The sequence below is a fragment of the Hetaerina americana genome, unplaced genomic scaffold, assembly GCF_022747635.1.
Source record: "Hetaerina americana unplaced genomic scaffold, ioHetAmer1.1.p SCAF_3, whole genome shotgun sequence".
In the NCBI taxonomy this organism is placed as follows: Eukaryota; Metazoa; Arthropoda; class Insecta; order Odonata; family Calopterygidae; genus Hetaerina; species Hetaerina americana.
In genome coordinates this window covers 30,656,500-30,683,476 of record NW_027286874.1, presented here as the reverse complement: position 1 = coordinate 30,683,476, position 26,977 = coordinate 30,656,500, and the positions used below count along the sequence as shown (strand labels likewise).

Here is a 26,977-nt window from a genome sequence, read left to right as displayed (position 1 = left end):
TAATTGCTCATATAAACTGTTCAGACCGTCTCGACGACCCCCATATTGCTTGCCCACGGATTGAATACTAATACTATCTTGCAAGTCATCACAAAGACGTGCAGAAAGGTCACAAGCCACTAGGGTAAATAATGGTTTTATCCGGTAACATTTTATTTTCGAGTGATAAAAATTGTAAGTAGCGTGATCCACATTTGAGTTCACAAAATGGGCGATGGAAAAAGAAATCCTTATATCTGTTTTTTGTCAGTTACGTTCCACGACCTTCTTGTGGTCTCGGCTACCAATGTAATGCGGCACTAAAATGATTCCTTCTGTGTCAGCGTTTGACTAGCCTTGAATGTATATCAACAGCTTATTATTATTTTCAGAAGGATGCGATCTGCAGAACAATCTGCGATCACAGTATCAGTTTGGAACTTACGTTAAGCCCATATTTGGTACTCCTAATTAGCCCATATTTGGTACTCCTAAGTTAAATATTTGTCCTGCCAGGTGGACGCGGTCAATATACCAACGTTAGTGTAGCCTGTTCATCAGAGGAACCTAAAAGAGGTATGATCAATACAATGTTAAAAATTTAGATAAATAAGTTTAGCAAGTTAGCAAGTACAAGAGGCTCTAAATGATATTTCCAACATTATTTTAGTACCTAACATCAGAAGGTATAGTCTGTTGGTGTTCTCGACCGGTGTGAAGCTGATGACATCAAAAGGAACAATAACATGTTGACTCGGCCAAATCTTGTGCGGCGGATCCGCATGAGTTCAGCGTGATTTCATAAACAGCTACCCGCGCTCGGGATTGTTGTAAACAACGAACAATAACAATTGAATTGAGATTTTTTCAATATATGAATTTGACCCGGAATCTGACGATCGTTGCGGCTTTCATATGCACGATGCAGCAATGATTTTTTCTTTGAATTAAAATTGGGTGCACCGCTGATTTGCACTTACGTAGCGTGGTCGGATAGGCCACCTGACTGGCTAGTCAGAGGGAATGAATAGCCGCGCCAGAGTTTTGCTGAGCTTTGTAATCAGAAGGTAAGACCGCTGGGTTATATTCTCGATGACGCCTCTGGGCACCCTCAACTTCATCCAAGCCATGTGATTTTTCGTGTACCAGATCTTACTGGGAAACAATTGACGGTATAGGGAAAAGAATTGCTCCCCATACCGAGACATATGGATTTCACACGCCTTTGGAAATAGTCAGAAAAGAGCTCCACCCTAACCTATCAAAATGACCGTTCTGTTTTCGGGGTTCATCGGCCATTTATACTGTTTCCATGGACTTCGACAGATATCTCGTCACGAGTTTCACATCTTCCCTAACGCTATTCTCTACATCTAACAAGAGTCATATGAATTGAAACTGGGATGCTGGAATGGTACAGACAGATTTAAGGTCTGGGGTTGGCAGATTTATGAGAACGAAGAAATACATTTTAATGTCTCTTGATTATTGTTATCTCTCTGCATCAATCTGACGTAAGAATCCCCACCTTTCATTGTGGTGCCTTCGGAAAACACTAAGGTGGTAGTAGTAATGTAAAAGGAGATATTTAAAATATTTGTTCCATTGTAAATAGGTACAAAATATTCCCAAATCACAATATATATACTCTAGATTCACAAAAAAATGCAGTAATTAAAAAATAGTTTCGAAATCAACCGTCGCAAAAATTAAGAAAGAATGGTTATTTCAAATCCAAACGCCTGCGGATTATTCATACCAAACAATTAAAAAATTCAAATGGACACGAAAAAAGTTGACATTTCACAACTAGACGGTGGCGATTAATAACGTAAACCTGAAAACCGAGCGATGACTTGCCGTAAATATGTGAGCAATGCAACATAAAGCATTGAAATCTGAAAATGTCCATTTTTCAGTTTCCCCCAAATCCAAAATATTTTTGCTCCTTATTTCTCTAGGCCTTCTAGAAAATTCATTAAACCATTATATCCGCTGGTTGAAATGTGAAAAGCCTGTTTTTTTTCTTGGGAGTCGTAAAATTTAAGAAGTACTCTCGTGGGTCAGGCTGTTTTTACAACGCGCAGTCGTCCTGGCTTTGAGCTTCAGTCGAATGTGCTCACGTTGCATTATTATTTCATTATTGTTACTTACTCATGTATCTAGCACTACTTCCCAGTATTACCTTTTGATCATAGGAAGTTGTGTCACAGATGTAAAAAAGTAAATCTGCGACAGTTATATCATACTATTGGTCTCTTTTACTCCTTGGAATGCATTTTAGTAATCTTTTGGAGACATCACTCTCGATTTGTAGTAATCTTTTGGAGGCATCACTCTTGATTTTTCGTATCTATCTGGCACATCAATCATCTACTCCATCAGGCGTCGGGTGCTAGATGCTTTCTGAGTAGTTAATCAGTCGTCATCTCTGCTGGCCTCGTTGCTCACCACATATATCCTTTCATTAATTGACTCTTGAGTTATAAGGCGAATATATTGGGTTAGCCGTGTAAAATATTGGCAAGATGCTATTCCTCACCCGTCCAGAATCCTCATATGACCTCAGGTGACCGTAAAAACTTGAAGGGGTGTCAGAATATGGCCTAATGGATTTCATTCCTTTCATTTCGTTTTCACGATCAAATTAGCACTTCAGTCTTCATTTCATCAAAGCTTGTCTTCACCCCGAGTGAGGCTCAAGCTAAGCGGATGCTTACCCCATAGGTTTGAGAAATCCGCACATTCAGGGTAGGGGTCCCCTAACAATTTCTTTATCCGTGCCGCCTAATGTTATCTGGAACGCTCAGGTTCCCAGAAAAATCAATTAGCTTTTGATTCATTAGTGGCGTTATTATGGAAGTTTAATTCGATGCAATAATCAAAGTTAATCAGACATTAAAGAGGAAGTTTACTTCTAGAAATTCAAGGGCTATATTTTCACCGCATTCGCATACACATATTACGAAAATTTCGTTTTTATTTCCTTGATAGAGACAGATAGGAGATTATTGAACAAAGTATTCCCATGAACAGTATCGATACCTAACGAGACTTGTCTCCCAATCATGTTTATATACTGCGATAATTTGAGCAAATAAATGATATCAGTTCCGAAGTAAGGCAAATAAAACGCCTCGAAGTCGTAATAGGCATTGTACGTTCGTCAAAAGGTCTCTGTCCAGTTTTACAACCAGGTTGCTCATCCAAAATGAAACCCTTTTTCCAATCTACTTTTAAATTGTGAAAAAATGGGTATAATTGAGAGGAGTCAAATAGATATGAAAATATTCAGCTTTTAATTGCAAGGAAAGCCGTTATAACGAAGTTACGTAATCTCTAGCTTCTGCTCGACTCCCGCACAGAGTGGATCCATATGATTTTGCTTTAATTCCATTCATTCCGAAATGAAGTGCACATCCTTTTGCATACGGTACTCCGAGGAGGAGTCAGGGTGCAATGGACTAAAAATATGCTCTGGCCATTAGAATAAAAATCGGTAGTGGGGACTAATATTTAGCAGATACGTAATTATTGAGAAGGTGAAGAATTGAGGCATTAGAATTTGATACCGAGTTCCTGTGCGCCAGGACATAAGTGGAATCCACGAACCAATTATGTCAGAAGGAAATAAACTGGTCCTCTACACTGATTCTGTGAAACATAACACGGAGTAGGGCTTAGTACTGGTCCGCTCAACTTAGGGCCATTTTAGGAACAGGAGGGACAATCCATGCTCGCTAGCTGGCTAGTGAGCGACCTTCAGCGCTTGGAGGTGACTTTGGAGGAAATTCGTGATGACTTCCGTAGCGACTGTTTAACGCAGCAGAAACAGAACAAAGATTCAACGCTGGTAGCATATAGCGGAGGCAAATATCCGAGGTTCACGCTTGGCCCGCCACCACCTTGCAACCCCGACGCATCGCTTCCCCCGACGTCAACAGCTGGCTCTTCACCATTGACACGAGCTGCGAGTCGAGATCTCAGTCGAGAGCGATGAGTTAGCCAATATATTCAAGTTGATGGCTTTCATTAAACAAGAATTCGAATAAAAAATACTATTTACAATTAACATTGAAGAGGATATGCAAGCAAGGAACGTCGAAGTGCACGCATTTTTCGCTTTGTGAGCGTCTCGCTTCAGTTATTCACAGAAATAGTGCCAAAAAGAATATACTCATTTGCTGCTATGTCATAGTAACTGCCTCACCTTCTTCCAAGCTTTTGTGAATATTGCCTCAAAAGCTGCTGAATGGAGAGCACAGGTCGAGTTTTTATTCCTGCCCACTAACTTGACCTCAATCTAGAGTTCCCGAAACTTTATCACACCCAAAACCCATTGTACGATCCCGACATGAAATGTATACGTACTGTATGATGTAACATAGAGACACGCAGTGCAAATCTGAAAAGGCAGTCACCGCACGGGTGGAAAACATCCCCCAAGAAGCCAGATCAATCCGTTGAGAATTACTGATTTACCTGTTCTCAAATGTTCAACGGATGAACACCGCGATGGGTTTTCGTTACCTCACTGAAGAAGTTAATTGCATTGCTAAACAACTAAGTCGGTATTTTATGCGTCCCATTATGTGTTATATCAGCATATGTATACAAGATGAGAATCGTTGTTTCAATACTTCTAGAGCCAAGGATCCTCAGGAAATATCAAGTCTCAACGCAACAGGAGATGAATCCATCGTTGGGCTTTTTTCTTCTGAATTAGTCGCTCAGAATTATTTCCAGATTTTGGGTGTCTTCCTCTTGCTCTTTTGTTGGTTTCAGCGTAGCTATCTCCGCCAGTAATAATATTTCTTCCATCCTTCTTCCATCCATAAGTTCCACATTCTTCTTTTTCCGGTCCAACGTCCTGCCTTGAATTTCACTCGATAATGATTTCTGTGTTAGGTATTTTCGTTTGGTTCGTTTGCTCTTTGATTCCATTGGGCTATTATTATTTTTCATTTCGCATACATTTAGTGCCTTAACATCTTGTCTGCTCTAGTCTCTATCGTATATGAAATACTGATCTGACTGCTATCTTGTAAAATTTATTTATAGCCATGATATGTATTCTTCTTTTCCTTATTAGGTCCCTCATCCATCCATCCTATTCTAGATGCTTTTTTTTATCTGCAGTATCACCTCTCGACTGATATTTCTCGGGCTGGTTAGCTCTACTCTTAAATAATGGAACTTTATCTGGTAGTAAAACATTCATAGCTAGTTATGAATGCGAGTCTAGGTTGTAAAAATGGTCGTGTTAAAATTATATTACTCTCCTCAGTATTGATATTCTTTTCACCCTTGATTGTTGTCTTTTAAGTTTTAAGAAAATTAATTACGTGTATCTTTATCTAAGAGTGCTGGTATATAGCAGACTAAACTGCCATAAATTAAGAATTGCCACTGCATTAAGTATATGCATTTCCTTAGCTAAATATTGAAATAGCGAAAACAATATTCATTCAGGTTGTGCGATTAGCCAGCGTCACAAAGCATACAGAATGTAATGGCTATAAAACGTGATAATTTTCAATATTCAAAGGGCTGCCAAATGAAACAGGAAAAGAATGCCGCACTTGAAGTTTATAAGGAATTAGGATTGCCATTTTTTTATTTTACGCAGCTAGGACGGAAATAGGACACCTGAAAGATATTGCTTTTTGCTCAGCTCGCACAATTTTACTTTTGACTGATGTGATGAAAGAAAGTCACTTCAGGGCAGGATTGGAAAACTTCCATTGATCGTTATCATGGCGTATGGCGTTTAAGTCTGAGTTACTGGATCTCTTTTCTTGGGAACGTTTAAATGTATGCTCGGTGAGTGTTACTCACTCACGCACACACCACACTCGTGATGTTGCGCTTACGTAACATCACGAGCATCATTGTTGAGCTTATTTTACTCCGCACTATTAGGGCAGAAATAGTTAGTTAAAAGATTCAAGAGAAGACGATGAAAAGCGTAAATAGGTTCAGGTGTAACACGGTCATACGTAATGTAACACAATTGGCCATAAACACTGAAAGATTCAACATGGAAATTATACGTAAAATTGATGAAATACCTTAATTCAATCTTTCTGGTGAGGAATTAAAGCGAGGTTATAACTTCAGTAGCTTCAATCGGTATCCACACAGTACCCAAAGGCCTTCGAGCCTTAGTCGACGGATTTGTGATTGGTGGCTGGGTTTCGGATTATACGTGAAAAAATGCGAATAGCCTGATGTGACGGCAAGCTTTTTTTCGCACGTTTAATGGGAAGTATTTTGGCTACCTTTAGTTTTCCTGAGTTGAGCGTTATTCTCTTCCTCTGCGCTAGAAGAGCAAAAACACCTCACCTTGAACGACGGTGCGATATACGCTGCAGTAGGTACGGAAAAATTTGCACCGACAAAATTAGTTTTTTAATCCAATAATTTGTAAGAGTGCAATATAGTTTATTGGATATTTATAGGATTAAGTGAATTCAAAATAAAACGTACTACATTTTATACGATTTCGACACACTTGAATCATTGCCGATTATCTAAATCAAAATTGTTTCTCTTCATATCATAAAGTACCATACGGTGATTTTTAAATGGTGGTTGTATCGACAGCGTGTATTGAGAGTCAAACGGATTTTTAAAAAGGACCTTGATAACGACGTTAGGTGTAGAAACCTAATTCGGTTCATTCTTCTTTTAAGTCAACTCTGGAAATATATTTTTATTTTGAAAAAGATTTTCAAGAATACCAAAATCTAGATGTTGCAAAGACAAATCAGCCTATGAAAATTCACAAGTAGATCAATTTTGTAGTAATCCCCTGCCACGCACCTTAGCGGTTGCTTGCAGGGTACCAAGTAGGTATGTATGCAATGGGAAAATTGAACGGGCCAATATAGGCAAAAGACGTAATATGGCAACTTTGACAAGAAAGCGACGGAAAATCCAATAGCTGGAACTATAACGTCGATCGATGGAACATTACCTTAGTATTGCTAAGGGTGAAGAAAGCTGCCGCCTCGTCACGGCACCAGACAAGGTCGTGCTTCGAAGTGAGAGCTCGCTCCTTAAGGTAGGTCATGAGCGAAAGGGGTGTGAGAACCTGCCACACTCAGGTTCATTTCCTTCAGCGCTTTGAGGAATTAGTGAGGTAGCCCGGGTTTTTCCCAGCCAATAAATTGCTCACACTCGAGAGGGAGAAAAAAATTACTTGTCTCCTTCGGGAAATCAAAAGCGCGTGTATCGTTTTTCTCTTTTAAAAAGTCACTTAGCAGCCGGTGGATGCTGGAAGAGCATGTGGAAAAATAATGGAACTCTCGGAAAGCACGATGTCTCACGAAACGAGCAGGAAAAATGCTATGAACACCTGCATTCAAACCTCGTCTCGGTCCGAATGTGTGCTTGCACAGATCAGAATGGGCCATGAGAAAGTTCCCTGCCCAGGCTGAGTGTTTTAAAGAATAATCAGGTTTTGATTTCCAATTTTTCCTCTGGTTCCTCATAATGATGCAAATGAAGTTTTTCAATGAAGATAATAAAGATTTTTAAAAAAGCAGCATAATCAATTTCAACAAAAATCCTTCGATCGAAATCGATTTAAAGCCCTTTGAACAGATAGTAAGGTGAATCATTTGTAGCGAGGCATTTTTCAATGGTCTTAAAATACAAGGTGAGTCTTACGGAAAAATGCTTGCAATCGAATAAATCGATTTCCAAAAAACTTAAGGCCCCAACCAATGATGGAAATATTGAGAAGAGTACGTTGACCCAGGTGTTGACATTAGCAATATCGTCTTATCTCCGAAAGGCGACAAGGAGCACATGCGGCCAGATTTTGACATACCGTGACTAACAGCGCGCTAAAGATCATTTCCTTCTACACAAAACAACGAAAAATTAGGCAAACATATATGATAACAAAAAGCAATACTTTTCGTTAAGTTGTAATAATATTCCGGGGAAGAGCACAAAAAAAGTTGAAAATAATAAACAATGTGCTATTTGAGGATGGACATCGGCCATTATATGTACACACAAGTTTATGATATGGGATGACCTGAAGCTGAAGATATACTTATACCTATCCGGGAATGAGCCAGCATGCGAAAACCACTGACGGCTACAACCTCTAATTTCAAATTTAAATAGGGCTATTCCCTATCCCAAGTTTATTAGTCTATTACAACTTCAAAACTAATTTTTTAATTCACCATTTTTTTTACCAGCAGCAGTTTACGTAGACATTTACTTATGATTAGAAAATGTCTTTCAGAAAAAACTTGAGATGAAAATTAACATAATCCCGATTTATTGCATCTTGCGATCCCCAGACCATTTCCAATTCTGTGGCATCCATAGCGGTCGTGCAACTTAAATGTCTGAAGGGTACTAAATCCGTAATTTATTTTTCACAAATCTAATCTAGCTAGTTACTTATGTGACGTGAGGTGGAATGGCTGAAATGAACATTGATAATGCATGCATTAGCGGCTCAATATGGAAAACCATTTTAATGCAACAATTTCAGAGCGTAAAAATCATTCGCCTTGACTGGGACTCGAACCCAGATCCCTCAATATCCGGTCGAGTGCTTTAGCCACTTAAGCTACCGAGGCGTCCTCTTAAACTCTGAAATTTTGGGGCTTTTTAAAGGAACTAGATGTTATGACGAAATACCGTACATACAATGTCACATGCATTCGTAGTCGTGCGCGAGGCGCCACTGTCCACGAGGTTAAAAGCCAACTTTAAACACGTATGGTGTTTTCCCTTTGACAAATTCCAAAGAAACTGCGGGAGATGCCGCAACAGTAACTTTTAACGGAGTCATCCGCTAATGTGCATTTTAATGCAACAATTTCAGAGCGTAAAAATCATTCGCCTTGACTGGGACTCGAACCCAGATCCCTCAATATCCGGTCGAGTGCTTTAGCCACTTAAGCTACCGAGGCGTCCTCTTAAACTCTGAAATTTTGGGGCTTTTTAAAGGAACTAGATGTTATGACGAAATACCGTACATACAATGTCACATGCATTCGTAGTCGTGCGCGAGGCGCCACTGTCCACGAGGTTAAAAGCCAACTTTAAACACGTATGGTGTTTTCCCTTTGACAAATTCCAAAGAAACTGCGGGTTTCTTACCCGCAGTTTCTTTGGAATTTGTCAAAGGGAAAACACCATACGTGTTTAAAGTTGGCTTTTAACCTCGTGGACAGTGGCGCCTCGCGCACGACTACGAATGCATGTGACATTGTATGTACGGTATTTCGTCATAACATCTAGTTCCTTTAAAAAGCCCCAAAATTTCAGAGTTTAAGAGGACGCCTCGGTAGCTTAAGTGGCTAAAGCACTCGACCGGATATTGAGGGATCTGGGTTCGAGTCCCAGTCAAGGCGAATGATTTTTACGCTCTGAAATTGTTGCATTAAAATGCACATTAGCGGATGACTCCGTTAAAAGTTACTGTTGCGGCATCTCCCGCAGTTTCTTTGGAATTTATGGAAAACCATTTTCGTGGACATTTTATATTACACGACCTAATGAACTCGGACAGCAGGTCATGAGGTCAAGAATTTTGTTAAGGCATGGACATGAGTCCATAAACCTCATAACGTATTTTATGGTAATTTTTGAAGCTCGCGCGTGCAATGACATGTGGAAAGAGATTTTAACCCTCTCCTACTTCGCGTTACCCCGAGTGATGATGGCGAATCAATGCTCGAGAGGAAAATCTTCGTAGAGCACGCACTGACGATCGTTTAAAAATCGTGCTGGGAAGTTAAGGGCAAACTTCCAAGACACTCGAAGCGCAGCCCACCCCCAATCACCTCTAGGAGTTTAAAAGTTATTGCAACATATCAGCAAAAACATAACACGATGCAATATTGACAACAGATAGCTGTATTCCACAAAGCGCTAAGGGCGATTCATGGAAGACGTAATTATGAATGATACTTTTTTTTAGCTTGTCTCGAATTAAGTTTGAAGTGAAAGCTGCAAAAATAAATTAAATTAATTGACATCGTTTTAATTCTGAAATAAATGATAAAGAGACTGTAGTATTTGATTTAAATTTCCAAAATACCTCAAGTACTTCGACCTGCTCTTCTCCGGAACTCAAGTGCCACTCAGCATAATGAATAAAATGAATAAGAATTTCCAAGATGGTGCATGCCCCTCGATTTTTTTCTCCTTAGTGGCGCTAATCAACATTTTCTGCTAATCGAGAGCCTGAACCTTGGACCACCATCCCAGTAATCAGCCCGAAGGAAGGTTGGTGAGGGTAGAACTTGACCAATACTAACTAAGCCCAACAGTGTGACAAATTTACACATCAGGGTGTGGGTTTCAACGTGTTCCGCAAGAATTTTCTTAATGCTGCCCTAAAATTTGAACATAGTCAAATTAGTATATAACACATTCCCTAAAGGGCGAGAACATACCAGATAAATAACAACATTAGTCCAGTTTGTTTTGTTGGCTTTTGTAGCTTAAAGATGACCAATGCCCATTAAGGCTGGAGAAGAATTTTCTATTAATAGATAAAAATGTTACAAAAAAACACTTGCAAGTAATTTTCCTACGAATCAGTTGACATATGACAAAGTTTTTAGCATGACGTAAACTCTTTCACAAATGTTTTGGACACAGCGATGTGACCTTTGCTTCTCTGACCCAGAGGGTAGGGGTGACGGTAACCTTGATGCTAAAAACGAACTGTTTTCTTCAATAGTATTTCTGTTGCGCAAATTTAAACAACAAACACTTGGACATCACATGCTCATGATTACATTCCACAAATAAAAGCAAGAGCGTGAATGTTGCCAAGCTGTATTCACACGAATCCCAACTTAAGTAAAAATAATGAAAACTGCCTGACATGTACTTCCATAAATGGAAGTATATATATAGTAGTAGTATATAGTATAATATATAATATTGCATAAATTATATAATATTATATATATACACATATGTGTGTGTGTGTGTATATATATATATATATATATATATATATATATATATATATATATATATATATATATATATATATAGAGAGAGAGAGAGAGAGAGAGAGAGAGAGAGAGAGAGAGCAGGTAGAACAGTTTACGTGTCTCGGTAGTGTTTTGGACCAACACGGTCAAAGTAGTAGGGACGAAGGAGAAGAATTGCGCTAGGCAAAGAGGCTTTCACAAGAAGGAGGGAGTTGATGACAGGGACGTTGAATAAGGGTATTAAAAAAAGACTCATAAAAACTTTGATATGGAGCGTAGATATGTACGGCGTGAAAACGTGGTAATTGAAACAGTAGGATAGACGTAGACTGGAGGCTTTTGAAATGCGGGTGTGGAGAAGAATGGGGAAGGTGAAATGGACAAAGAAGAAAACAAACGAGGAAGTACTTCCATACTAAAAAGAGAGACTCTTACTTTTCCACAGATTTATGCGTGGAAATCTGTGGATAAGTACGAGTCTCTCTTTTTAGTATGGATATTAAATACTTCCACGAAGTGAAGCCTGAAACAATAGAATACTATATATTCGCAAAGCGAGGAAGTACTTGGTATGGTGGGCGAAGAGAGGGGTTTGTTGGGAGAAATCCGATGGAGGCAGGAAAAGTGGATAAATGGGGTTTTGACCGGCAGTGGGATGTTGAAGACGGTAATAGAGCGGAGAATGTTCGGCAAACGAGGAAAGGGAAGGAACAGGATAGGGATGTTGGACGGGATGAAGGGAGGAAGGATCTGATGTAGAGTAGGATGCTGAATTTTGTGTTTTGTTAGGAGTCACAAAATGTTTATTTAGTAGTTGTGTCCATCCAAAAACCTACCTTAACCGGTAGATTACCTAATAATAATATATATATTAGTATATAATAGTGAACATACAAATTACTGGTGATCCACGTTTTGAACAATAATTTTACAAGCGTGCAGGAGAAATTTCATAAGATAATCGGTGAGCCTCAACTCATGTATTTTGACAAGTGTAAAAATAAAACGCACTAGAGTAACAGTGGCTTCCACCACCTTGAATGGAGGGAATCTATTCGCTGAAATAATTATAGGCAACCATTCGACACATTTAAATCCCATCCCGTTTGACCAAATCCAACCAAATAATAAATTATTACATTTTTTGGCGAAAACATGTCTTCTGAAGATGGAGCACAACTCCATTGCTTTAATTCGGAATTGATCCCATAAAAATCATTGTAACACGAGATTGGATCGTCACATAAAAATATGAGACAAAAATTACACTACCTCCGATGAAACAAATGCGCTCGGCTTCTCAACAGATCACGTTTTCTCCACTACCTAACGAAAAAATATGACAAGGATTTGATACTTGAAATTTCTCAATAGAAAAATAGTTCTTTGAACTGAGTGAATTGCTGCATCAGCCTACCAGGAGAGAAGAAAGAAAAGGTCAAAATATCATTACGGAATGTACGTAACTTTTTACGTAACTCGTAACTTTGTACAGCTAAGCACCAGCTACTTGGGCACTAAAAATGAGGGAGAGAAAATACCAGGAAACTACCAGCTGGGGCCTCGGAGAACAAAGTTGAGTTAGGCGAACAAATAAGACAACCAAGAAGATATGCATTTGCGTGGGAAGAAAGACATGAAGAAGTGAAACAACGAATTACGAAGAGGAAGTGGGTATTGAGAACGGTGAAGCTGCAAGGAGTAATACGGATGTTAGATAAGCAAATTAAAATCGATAGTTACATTGGTAAATAAAGGGGATAAAAACGGTGACTAAATGAACTAATTTTGACTAAATGAAAGAAGGCGGTAAATGCCAGGATCTAGTATGGAAAATAAAGATAGGGTTTGGAGATGTTAACTTGAGAGTTTCAGGAAAAGCTTCACCTGGTAATCAGCCTTAAGCCATCATTTTCTATGAATGCAAAGTGAAGGAGAAAAATGTTTGCATGCTGAACACTTCTGAGAAATTGACATAATTATCAATAAATGCCCACTTTTCCCCGTGAAAGCCGAGCTTCGCCTGTCACAAAACAATTAGGTGAGATGAAATCTCCACCCTCTAACATGTGTCTGTCTAACAACTCTCCATATAACAGCACACCGCATACGGTATGCGGTGTGCTACGTCCTGTTATATGGACATTTTATAAATTACTGACAAATCAGTAGCTATCACAATTTCGGATTAAGGAATTTCGTCTACTTTTCCAGATATTCAAAAGGGAAAATTCCGTTTTCACGATGATTCTTACGGCAAAGATAGTTTATCCGAGTCGGAAATAAACAGAAACTAGAAGTTTGTGGATTACTATTAGGGCTGTTCAATATCAAACAATCAAACATTTTATTTGTATTACCTAGTGTGCTAGAATATAATTTAATATTATATTGTTAGCTTCATGCATGGTTTATATGTGGTACAAGTTTCATTGATCTGACTCCAATATTGCGTCCGCGGCAGCCGTTGCAAGTTGAAACAAGTTCAGTTCGCCCACGCCGGCTTCTGGTGATGAAAAATACTAACATTACAACATTAAAGTAGATTATTGCATAATAAATTAGGCTAATAAAAATGTACGCCTCTTTATTGAAAAAATCTTATATTATGTACCACTATATTTCATTCAAATGTAAACTTTACTGGAATGACCTATGTCATTATACTTACTCTGAAAATATTAGAATTTCAGGACACTTGAAGAATCACCCAGGTTCTTGAACCCTACTGACTTGCCTTACAAAGTCATGGGAATGGAAAAGTTTGATGGTTGCTCTAAGTAGAAGATTATACAGTATATTCTTTTAAGGTAATCTACCGGTTAAGGTAGGTAGGTGTATATATATATATATATATATATATATATATATATATATATACACACATACATATATATATATATATATATAGTGAATTTACATAAATGGCTAACGTTAACTATCGGCTTGAAAACAGCGTTTCTGAATTCAATGGTTTCCGGCTCAAATTTGTGATAATACACTATTACTGAATTAATAAACGTTGTATCTTTTCAAAATAAACTTTATTCCACTACTTCTGGTTTCGACGCATAGGCGACATCAAGTTGCAAATAATGGGAAGAAAGCACTACTTTTAATTTTATAAATCTCTATAAATTAACATTAATCCATTCATATAAGCTCACTCGGATGGGATAAAAAAGAGAACTCGCTCAGGGGAAAAAACGCTTCGTAAATTTTTCGCACACCTTCAACCATTTGCAAACTACGAAGAAACGTAATTTAATAAAAACAGGAAGTGAACGTAAGTCATCTTGATCATAATTTACTACAGGTCTCAAAGAGGTTTCCGGGATAGCAATTCTCAGTAGCCACTATTAGAGAAAGGACTGCAATTCCATTTGATTTCACGATAAAGCATCCTTTTTATGCTTCTATCGCAGTCAAATTTCTCAAGTGTTAAATCTATCAAATATGGCGTTTGCGCTCCGTGGGTTTCGAAATTGATTGCGAGTTTTTCTCAGCTGCCACTTCTTATTTCCATCAAGTGCACTTTAATTTCAATATTTTACTCGGGGAATCCGTGTCTCGAATTGTGATGTCAAACCTCAAGTAACTGCTATCTTTTTCAGGCGTCCAGAAGCCAAATACTGATCAATGCCTGAGATTTATGTTTACGCTACGTTGCCAATACCGCCCGAACTATCTTCCTGCCATAAAGGCCGTCGGCCACTGCCTCCGCGGGAGAGTCGTTTTGACACTCTCCAACACACCTTGCATTTCTTTCTGTGGTTACGCTCACACCGGCTGCACCGCAAGCGATATCGTGCGAAATCGAGTTTACCCAAACTTTTTCAAGTTCAAACCACATGCACGACACCGAGTAGGTGTTTACTTTTCGCGCGGATTCCAGAGAGATCGCACGTCTATCAAATTTATTTGAACTTGAAGAAAATACAAACCCAAGAAACTGATTGTCTCTGACCCCCTGCCGCCGCAATGACTGATTGAGATTAACCGAATGGTCAATCAACGATGGATTGAATTTCAAAAATCTGCATTTCCCGAGTTGAGACCTAAAGCTTTTAAAATAAATTATTGCACATGCCTTAGAAAATCAAATATAAATAATTCAAAAGCCCTAGAGAAAATGGGAATGACAGATTTTTTGGCGTCTTGTATATTTCGAACAGTTCGTTGCAGAGAAACGCTGAGAGACTCGAACTTAAAATTGTGAAAATTTGTTTCATGCGAAAATACAACTTCACAAACTTTACAACACACAAACATGAGAATATCTTACACACCAAAATTAACATAAAAATAAGGCATAGGACCCCAAGGTGTTGCTGAGAAGTTCCTTCCAATTTTCGGTTAGCGACGCATACAGTGCGCGCACCCCGGAAACGCCCGACAATATCAAAAATGATATTTCGAGACGGGATTAGCTTGGAGATACCGATTAATGTTCCCATGATCCGAAATAACTGTTCAACGTCGACACTGCTCCTCCACCACATCCATGGTTTTCTTAAGTCTGAAAAACCCTCTCGATATTACGAAAAATACGAGAAAACTCGTATTCTTCCTAATTCTTATAACGATTCCCTGGGAGTCTTGAAATAAGCTGCGCAGAGCATGCCGGATCGCAAACTGATGGCAGATGTTAAATGACGGTCATCCCAAGCCATTGGATAGAATCACCTTCTCCCCTGAGTCTAATTGTAAACCGTAACCCCTGCGGTAGGCGGTGGGAGTTTCAAAATAACACTCTAGGACATAAAAAGAGATCGCGGCAGCTTGCAGGCACGCGATTGAAATACTTGACATCATTCGAAACCACTCGTATCAGTCGACCCCTCCCAGAGGTGGGGATTGCCCAAACGACACCTTACCACAAGTCACCCCTCCGGAAATCAAGGTTATTTTGGGTGGATGGAGACTGTCCCCCACGCCGCCTTAGGATTACAACCCCTTTAACGGGAGGGACCTTGGGCATACAAGGAATTTTTTCACGTGTAAGCCTAAAGTGGAGCGAAAAAACTAAAATGTTTGCAGTTCTGGACAAATATCTGAACAGGATATAACAAATCGAAACCCGACCCTTCGTTTTAAGGAGGAGAAATGCGGACCAGAGAAGTATATGAGCCTCATAAAGTTAGATAGATAGATATTCGTCTTTATTTTGGGGCGAGATTGAGACTATGGAGTCTCTTCCACCACCTAACCCCTAAAGCAGAAATTGGAGGATGATGCTGAAGAGTAAATGAACAGATGAAGTAAGAAAATATATGAAAAAGTGACAGAGGAAAATGTCAACTAGAAAAACCATCAGCACGGGGCACACCTTGAGATACCAGAATATGCAGGCTACATAATAGTCAGGAAGAAAGAAGGGAAGATCCCACGAGGACGATCGAAGGACAAACACGCGAAACAAAGACAAGAGGGATGGAAGAAAGAAGAGCTGTCATGATGAAAATGAATTAGAACTGGTAAGGGAAGACTGGTATTCAGCCAATCTCCGGATGGAAAGACTAATGCTAATTTCATGCAAAGTTTGAATCGCTTCATGCGCCCATATATAATGCCTTCTCCTCTCGGAGTTTTGTCCAGCGACTCGGCGTCATTTCATTCTACTGCGCTAGCCGCTTCGCCCGGAGAGTACAAAGACTAGAAGTCAGCTCACCTCGGGGGTCCAGTCGGAGGAAAGGGGAGAGGGGGAGAATCATCGCTCCGTTTTCTGTCCGGTAGCCGCGCGCTTTCGTCTGGAGAGAAAAGCGAGGGGATGGAACGGTGGGAGGATGAAGCGAGAGTGGAATGCGAAAGCAGCGAGAGAGAGATAGAGAGGAGCGAGTAGATCACGGCCAAGGGTGAGTGATCACTGCAGATAAAGAGGTTGAATTTCCATCATTTCTGCGATAAATTATCACGCATCTCCTTTTATGACCAGTTTTGTATTTGCAATCGCTTTTTCCAGCGTTTTTCCAAGCCATTTAATTTCCCCACGTTTTCCCGGATGTCGCAATATCATGCCCCATAATATTATAAAAACAGTATCAAAGCGTGAACTCTTAAAACTTACGAAAATAGATAACGATGTCAAAAATATAGAAATAGAAATGCTCGAATTTATGGTAAGAATTGGGAGGAAAATGTTTACCATCTGCTAAAATAATTGGCACACGAAAAAACTTGAACATGACGAATACATATTATCAATATGCAACTTGGGGAGAATGACTAGGAAGTAGCTGATAGTAACTTTACGGAGCTTAAGTGCCGAATGCCGTGAAGACATCCAATATTGGAAGAGAGGTGGTGATTTGAGGACCAAGTTTTGCGTCCATCGCGAGTGTATGTATTAAGAAAACTTCTGATAAAGGAGATACTTAAAACTACAAACAAACGAACGATCCACAAACGTGAATTCAGCCCAGAGAGCAAAGTAACCGCCGTTAATCGAATATTTAATTTTTACGGAAACTCATTTTGTCCTTTTAATATTTATATTAACCCAATGACCTCATTAAAAACAATTTAATATTTCTAAACGCAAGAGGTCACAAACTTAGTGATAAATAAATAAATTATCATAGGTATTTCATGGTGTGATTATTTAAAATATTTCACTCGAATAGTATGAATACATGAGCATTACCAATCAGCGTCATCTTTAAGTACTCAACTAAAACAAGTGAAGTGTTAATGCTAAATACTGAGAGAGAGCACTCTTTCTGCGATAGGAATATGCGGACCTCTTCATTCAAAGAATAAAGACCTACGAGAAAACGTAAATTAATTGAATTCCTCTAGTTCTATAATCGCACGATACCTAATTCATCTAGGGATACCTCCAATTCGGCTTTTTCCCCCTCATTTCAGGGCACGGTGGAGAAGTGGAAAGAAACGTTGCCTCCGCCTGATCCGGGTTTAAAGGGCCGTCCATGCACATCGCTCCCGACATATTTTTTTATGGTATCAAATAGATATGATATATTTCTGAACATCAATACGTGACGATTTTCAGTAAGTGGACACTTAAACTCTATTCAGATATATACTTTATAAGCATATTTTGAGCATATTCAAGTCGATATATACCGAATTTCTTAGGCGTTAAGCCAAAAATTTTCAAGGAATTGTAATTTCCACGATATAATTGCAATGAAGTATAAGGGTTATTATTCTTCTAAGTAATTCTGCATTTAGGTAAACTCTGTTTCTGTATTTTCAACTCAATGTCTTAAAACAACTGGCGGTTTGTTTCCACTAAATCTTTTGTCACGCGCATGACATTACTATATACTCGTATTATTTCTTAAATTAAAACATCTGGTCGTACATTGGGTAACTTATATTGTTAACGTCAACCAGTATACGAGGTATCTTTTGCCTTGTATGGGAACCATTTAATTCCAGGCAAGTCTTTGCATAAATGTTTTCAATGATATAAAAGAGAATTACTCCTATATTCTTTTTTCTATCTCGAAGTCACTTTTCTGGCTCAAACAAAAAGCGATAGTAATATTATTAATGGTGCGAGATCCTTAAATAAATGGAACCATGGACGGATAAAGAGTGTTTAGAATTAAATTTTTGACTCTTAAAGAGATAATATGCAAATGAGATAAGTTTTTAAATGAGATTTGCACTCTTGTATCAAATTAGCAAATTTCAACCATTATCGGGCTAATTCCTTCGAATCGTCCCTTAGGGTGTAAGGGACCGAAAGTCTTAAAATAATTTTAATTAGGAATAAAGTAGCATCACATTTCATAAGGAATAGTTTTACTTCGTAGAGGACCTTTAGGTCAGAAAGATCGTGTGCATGGGAAATGAAAACTCAACTGCATGACCAACATTTTCAGTATACCCTGATAGCGTCATTCACACTATTAGTTCTGAGTTTACCATAAAATCTGAGAACCTAAAAAAATGGTATTATAGACCTAAATTATGATAAAAACTGCAACCATAATACTCCAAATACCATATACCTACTCCAGCAGACGGGTTCAGAGGAATATGTCCGGAAAGTAAAGAAAAGCTATTCCCGATAATCAGAACAATTTCATGTTTTTTGGAGCAAAGGATTCAGGTGATGTTCACCTACATGAACTAATACTTCAACAGTGGCAAATTTGAGTCTTTTTGTGATTCCACGTCAAATTATTCAACCCCGTCATTACAAATAAACTCATCAGGCTCCAAAAGCCTTTCTGCCACTCAAATATATCTGAGAACACAATTGAAAGCTGTTAAGAAATATATAAGAGGCAATACTTTCTCGAATAAATCAATTTACTATAGTAATATATTGCTTTCCCTTTGATCAGGTATCTCTTTTTCACTTACTTTCGTCCTGGGTTTCTTGGCGGCAGGTGTATTAGTAAAGTAGGTGTATTGACCTTTTAGGCCAATACACCTACTTTCTTTTCTTCCAAAACTTTACCAATCTACAGAAAATTCTTTTACAAAGCTTAATAAAAAATTTCGGTAGAGGTTTTAATTGTCAATCCATTTTCTATTATGTATCATAAGTGGTTGAGTAATTAAACTTCGAGAACAACGTCGCTGAAGATTGTTTAGTGATTACTATCCAAAGTGATGTTCGCCTTATATCGAAGGGAAATGCCGACTCGAAGCTTTCGCGTTCAACAGTTAAAATGGAGGAGTAGATTACGATGGTAAATAACATAAAATTTGATCTCTCGTCTTAATGGAAACACTTTTAAATTCTTTACTTTTCATTACGATCGCTATCAAAGATGTTTAAGTAGAAATGATGGAAAGAAATAAGATCGTTCTTGGCGTCCTAGTGTGATTGACAAGTTTTCCTCGGGATATTTCGCTTATCTTCTCTCTTGGCACACTACTGGCCACGATGCCAATTAATTGGATAAAAGATAAAAAAGATGATCGATTGGCAAATAAACACTAATCCATGCTCTATTAATGATACAGCACTTCTGTCAAATTAGCCATACGAGTGTGTCCGTGTCATGGGAGTTTCTTTTTGTAGGTTGAAATGAAAATGCTTTCATTTTTTTGGGAGCTGTCGAGTTTAACGCGAGTAATAAAAAATTTTCACCTGATGTCAATCAAATAGGGAGAGGTAGTTATTATAGTAATTTGTCTTTACCCGCTTATGAAGAATATCCAGCGATAAAATTCCTCCAGTGAAAATACACCGGAGGATTCTTTCTGTTACATAACCATATATTGTAGGGTATATAGCTGTTATAAAGTGTAACCTCTTTCAGTTTCGAGAATATAACTCACATAACTTCCATGCACACAGAGTATTGAAAAGGGAAAAGGAAGGAAAGATTTTAAAATGCCACCTATACGGAAAACAATAACAAGCATATTTATTTGTGTTGTCTGAATTTCACTCCGGGGCGCAATTAGTGCTCCGGTATGAGAAGTGAAGTGAGAGTAGTTTACCGGTATATGTACCTAGTGCGCGAAAGAGCGAAGGTGAACACCAATCTAAAACTAATTACAGATTTATTATGAACGCCTTCAATTTGGTAGGAGTCCTGTTGAATTTAAATGCTGCAGAACAGCAAGAAACAGCAATGGGATTGACAGATATACGGATTATAACATACATATACAGAATATATACCCCCTGCCACTCACCCGAGCAGTGGCTTGCAGGGTATTAAAAAAACTAAAAGTACTTATGCATACACGCAAATGGAATCATAACGAAATATATTCCGTTGTGATTCGATAACGATAACAACGCAGTATGCTGCTTTACAGGCGAAGGAAATGTACGGACGAAGATTTTTGATGTAGAGATGAAATTGTCCCAAAATGAGAAGATAAGTTAAAAAGAGAACACATTCTAGCTAAAACAATTGAATTCATGAACCATTAGCACTTTAGAAGAAAGCGTGGGAACAGAGAGTGATTTTCTTTTTTTATTAAGTTTATTTCAATAGGAAAATTTAGAAATGTTTTTCAACCGCTGTTAGTTACTGCAATTACTAACCGACTAACACGCAGATTCTGTGCATTAACGACACTTGAGAAAAACGATTACAGAAGGTCTCACTTACACACTGATTAAGTACATTGTCGTACTAACATTGGTTTCTATAGACAACCAATCAACAAGGATAAATACTGCATCAACTACAGATGATCAGTAGAGCTAAATCCACTCATTTGGAATAACCTTGAGAAACTAAGAGTCAAGATCTCGTTTCGAAGTCAACATGTAGGAAGGGGAGAGGACAATAACAAAGAGATGGAAGATCGAATACCTAGCAGGAAATCATTAAATATTATTAAAAGTCCAAATAACCGATAATAAAGAGCTTAGAAAACGATAAGAAAATTAAATGTGCTTATGCAATCCAGAAATAAGGAATAAAAAGAAAAGTGAATAAATCAGCTCTCTCGACCGTCTAAAGAAGCAAACCTGATAGCGCTACAAAACCGTACTCCTCCCCACAATACTGTATGGAAGCGAAACTTTGGTATGCCAGGATAAGCATAAATACCGAATGAATGCGGTGGGTATGCGGTACTTGAGTGTCCGCGGTAAAATAAAAGAGTCGGGGTGTGGAATGAGTGGGACATGAAAGAATGTGGATTAGGAACGCGGGCAATAGAAAAGTATGAAAGAAGTGTGCTTCGCTGGTTTGGTCATGCCGAGAGAATGGATGAGAGTTGAGACTAGAATAAACGGGAGACGAATGAATTGTCTGAGAAGAAGGGTTAGACCCATGAAGGAAAGTGAAACAATTGAATTTTTCGACCCACTCTAGTCAGTACGCTTGCATACATCGACTCTACTCTCCTCTCTTGGCTCCAGTTGTTTTTTAGGCAATTTCCTTGTAGTTACTGAGGGTGCAAGCCTGTTATGACCACAGATTTAGAAAAATGAACAGGCAACGATAGGAAGACTCACAAGTCTTCACGGCGTATTTTTAAGCAAAGAGTCCTCGGGTCGTCAAACTGTGCAAATATCCGAAAACTAACGTTGACTGCCTAGACAAGCACCTTCAAGGGTGAAGTGCCTGAACCAAAATTAAAAATAATCAAATTTCTTAGTTTCGACGCTTCAGTCTTAAGAAAATGGAAGTGTTGGTCAACGAAATCTCGGTGAACGAAAATTCAATGGAAAACTCTATAGCTTAAAACTCCGAGAACTCTTTATTTGATAATTTGTTGTGATCGTCTCCATTATCGGCTAATCGTCAATAGAATTTGCTAATGCCTAATAAGCCTGTCCCAACTAAAAAATAATTCTAAATGAAATAAGCTAATTAAATTTCGGAAATTATACGCTTGAAATTCCACACAATCGTGACTACACACTGATGGCGAACAGCGAAGACCTTCGCCACACCACCTCCCTGCCGCGCATCTCGTTTTTGCGACATAAACGAATTCCCCACTCGGTCTTTTTATTTACAGAGAGTCCACTCAACGAAACAGCTTTTTCCTTAATTGCGTTATAATCGGATACATCTAAGATCAACACTGGGAGCAGGCGCTTTTCCGTCACAAGACTCCGCTAATAAGTATCTGAAATTAGTACTATTAACAACATTGGCTGCGCCAATGAAGCAAGGTTATCGACATCGTCGAAAGCAAACAGATTCGAGAAAAAAGTGGTGGGATTCAAAATGATAACTTCAGGCGTAAGATACTCTAGCTACCCATATCTGGTGTAAACAAGAACTTTGTATCATACAAGTATACGCTATGCTATACTTATTGACACAGTCAACGATAGGGGTTACGTACACAACGCACGTGGACAAATTGAATGTCTTTAACGTTCGGATGAAGGAAGTTTCCAATGTCCAAGATATCTACTAAGTGCGATTAAAACCAAGTCAGGATTGATAAGTGAGTGAGGGGATATCAATGTAGAGGAAGTGGTAATCCATGTGGATGTAGAAATATAAGTACGAGTATATAGGTATAATTTCCCAAGCACCTTTTGATCCATTGGCAAAACCATAATTATTCGCATAAAGTATAATTTAATTATCACTTTCGGCCCTTATAGCAAACACTTCCTGCATTCTGAAATGTGCAAAATATCACATTTCGATAATCGCTTAGCGTTCTTCAGAGTTTGCAGCATTTTTAATGAAGAAAGACTAAAGAAAGACATGCAAAAAACATTTAAATACAAGTATAAACTTTTCACTTGCATTTACTATTATGACAGGTATTTGAAAGCAAATAATTAAAACACCAGGTATCCACACAATTATGTATATAAAACTTGTAAGAAAGATTTAAACCCCGACTTGTTTATTGCAGTAACAATAATGGGCTTACTAACGGGGACAGAATACATAAATGAAAATGGAACACAGCTTCAAAGAACTGCTGGGAGGACTGGGCAATTAAAATACAGCTAGCAGCGGAGCTAAAATAAAAGACGACTATAACAAGTCCCACTACATACCTTCCCTACCAAAGGGAAGTCATAACTGGCATAAAAACTATTAAAATCAACAGAGCAACTGGTAGTGGCGTCTATAGTACAGCAAAATTATTTAAACCAGCAAAATTGTTTCTAACACCCAGTAATACTTACTACTTCAAGAGTGAAAGGAAGAAATAATACAGGAGGTTTTGAATAAAAGGAGTTTAAATCCGGGCAGATCCAGAACTGATTAGATATGTGGTGTCTAAGACATCCTGATTCAATCCTGGGAATAAAACACTGATGTCCGCCAGATCTTTGTAGATATTCACTAACCTAATGATTCTATCGAGAGAAGAACGCTATTGAAAATGATGACAGAGTTTTGGGGTCCCAACCGATCAATCAAACTAACTAAAGCCACAAAGTCAGATACAGAATAACATTCACGGAAGCAGAATCAGCCAACGAAGCTTTCCCCTTGGAACATTCGCTTTGGAGTATGTCATAATAAATGTGTCCATGAACCCAACAAGCATTCTTGAAAATAAACAAACGAAATCAGAGGAACGCGGACTACATAAACATACAAGAATGTCATTAGTAGCAGTTGAGGAAATCTATATAGACTTGGAGAGAAAGTTCAAGGAAGTGGGTTTAAATGCATACATAAAAAAAACCTGCTAACACAAACATTGACCGAACAAGAGCTCGCATATTAGAAGGATACAATTTAGGAGCAGTGAAACAATTACATACCGTCAGGTGACACTAACTATAGATGGCAACAGGAGAGCTGAAACTGGAGGGAGAATCGAGCAGGCAAATACGGCATATTTTGCCTCTGTAGTAGTTAAAACTATTGATTAGGTGATCTTTGATTGAATGGATACCATCATTCTCAGATATGAAGAATAAAATACCGAAAAAAGCCACCGAAATGACGGAATCCCCCTCTACAAACTTCATTAGGCTGGTAATTCCCTATAATTGCGAAAAATAGATAAAAGACAATTACTCAGGATAGTATCAACGCCTTTGACAGGAAAATATTACCCGGAAATCCCGAGTCCGAATATTGAAAATGGATCTTAGGAGAATCACTTACAATCTTAAGAAATCATCAATTAGTAGGTATACAGCCACTTACCAAATTATCGAACTACAAAATTTTGATGGGCAGGTGATGCTACAAGGATGAAAGACCAAAGGATGCCAAAGTGAATGCTCAATATGATGAAGGTATAAGCCTTAAAGAAAGCTGCATTCGATCAAGATTGATGGGGAAGAAAACTAAAGGAGGTCAAGGTCCGATATTAGCTGTAGTTCCATAAGGGAGAGGAAGAAAGATTATGAATAACACACGGTGGACATAACGCGTGACACTTATAAAATCCTCAAAGAACTCGATTTGAAAAATACAAATGAGATGTAAAGCATAGATCACGTTTATAATTCTCCCCGAAGTAGTAAAATCTCATGCTTTCGAGGCCTTTTGATACGTACAATGTATTTCATCATTCTCAGTTCTGAAGAAACGAATATAAAAAAATCTGAATTTCGAACAAAATTAATATTGGTCTCAGTCGTATGAACATTTTAATAATAAAAAGAAAATAATACTCTCACTTAAAAGTCTATCCTTGAGATATGTTACATCTTTCGTCACGAAAAGCCGAAAATATACCTCTGGAAGTTTTTTTTGTTTAAGTTTTATTTAGTACCCTGTGAGCCACCACTAGGGTGTGTGGCTGGGGGTGCTTACACACAAGACTACCCTTGATCCAAAACACCTTTCCCTCATAGCGCGATCGGACAAACGTTATTTTATTCTTATCCCTTATCATTCGTGGGGAAAATGACATCTTAAATCTAATCTGTTCTGCACTTAATCTTTCGAATTTTATTGACATGATCACTCCAGCCGTAATGCGATGGGGCTAATAACACATTTTCAGCAAGAGACATCCTTCCACTTAATGCAAAAGATTTAATCTGTAATTTAACCTTCGCTTCGTAAATGGCTCCCAACCCAGATCCTCTAATACTTTTGATACGCTACTCAGTTATTCATAACAACGATTCACAAATCTAGCTCTTCTGCGCTACACGCCATCCGATTCAGCAATCAATCCAACTTCATGAGGATCCCATATACTAGCAGCATATTCTAATGAGGCCTAACGAGCGAAAGATAACATTTCTCTTTAACCTTTTCGCCACATTTCCCCACACTCTTCTAATAAATCCTAAAAAAGAAGTGTGGCAGTTTTTAGAAACCAAAATATTACTAGTTTATCTACAGAAAAACAATAAATCGAGTAATGTCTAAACGGAATGCCCCTGAATGTATCCCTGCTACGATTCTTGCTCAAACTCTCTGAGGAGGTAATAGTTTGTGAAATAATATATCAAAAGATGTTGGCTTTTTGTTAAATATATTTTCCGAGGCAAACTTTACTACAGAACAGGATCTATTTTCTAATTGGATCAAATATTTGACAGAATCGGACCTCAGTATAACACAAAAAGTACGAAAAAATAGAATTGATATGTGACGGACCAGTAAGAAACAAGAGAGAAATATACATAATTGTAGCCCAAAAATACGTAACTAATTCCATAGGATATGACACAACATATAATAAAGAAAAAACCTATATAAAGAGTTGAACCGCTACTAAGCATTAGGCAAAACTATAAAAAGAACAACGAAAAAAATTAAGAAAAACAACATTTAGATAAAGCTACGGCAGCCTCGTCTCTTCTATGTGGATATGAACGCTGGTTACACTAAAAAAAAGAAGATGAATTAAGAGTGCAGGCAGCAGAAATGCACTTACTTTGGTAAATAAAAGGATGTAGGTACTACAAGAGTTGGGCTAGCTGATAATAGAAAATAAATTGAAATGGAGGAAATTAAGAAATGTAGGAAATTTGACAGATCTTAAAACTAGGATAGAAACGGAAATATAACACAAAATAGTGAAAATTAGAAACACCATGTGGAATATATGAAATCTGGAACGGTTCTCTAATACGAATCTCATTAAGCGCGGGAAGGGCAAAGAATGAATGGAAGCCAGAATAGCATTGTAGCCTAATCCTTTAAAGAAAATATTGGTTTAACATTTCTGTTTCACAAATCTCACAGTTTCGAAGAATAATGCAATAATTTCGGTGAATTCATTAGTGGTTAGAAAAGCCTATTTAGATCAAAAGAATTACCTGTGAGGAGAGGTCAGTTGGTGAAAAACGGAGTTTTTCGCTAACGTTCAACAATTCAACACCTCTGGACTGAGGGCGATGATTTACGGAACTACAAATGTTTCAGGACGTCCGATTTAATACTTTCCTTTTCAAAATGAGTGATTTATGGTCCTACCGATGATGAGCTTGTTTTCGAGGAAGTGCTCTGCGAAGAGCTTGAGCCAGACAGCAATTTTGTGCTCTATGATCCTATTGTCAAAACTGCGGTATGTTTTTTATAACCTGCTGAAAGATTAACCGCCCCATGCACGTCGCTATATAAAAATTTGCATCCCCTCTTCTTTGTTGCCCTAGATGTCGCTTAAATATTGCCCAAACGAATGATAATATTGCAAATAGATACGAGAAA

General features: G+C 38.2%; 1 protein-coding gene and 1 long non-coding RNA gene across 4 annotated transcripts in view; one reads left to right on the top strand and one right to left on the bottom strand.

The window, feature by feature from the left end:
- The window catches only part of LOC139690746 (G protein-activated inward rectifier potassium channel 3-like), a 50,849-nt gene that overhangs the window by 16,674 nt on the left and 7,198 nt on the right, over nt 1-26,977 (bottom strand). The window lies entirely within an intron of this gene.
- Nucleotides 17,683-26,977, top strand: part of LOC139690748 (uncharacterized) — a 28,438-nt gene continuing 19,143 nt past the window's right edge. Inside the window, exons 1-2 of the long non-coding RNA XR_011701503.1 lie at nt 17,683-17,742; nt 17,835-17,978. This is a non-coding gene — a long non-coding RNA (uncharacterized lncRNA). The remainder of the gene's footprint in view (nt 17,743-17,834; nt 17,979-26,977) is intronic.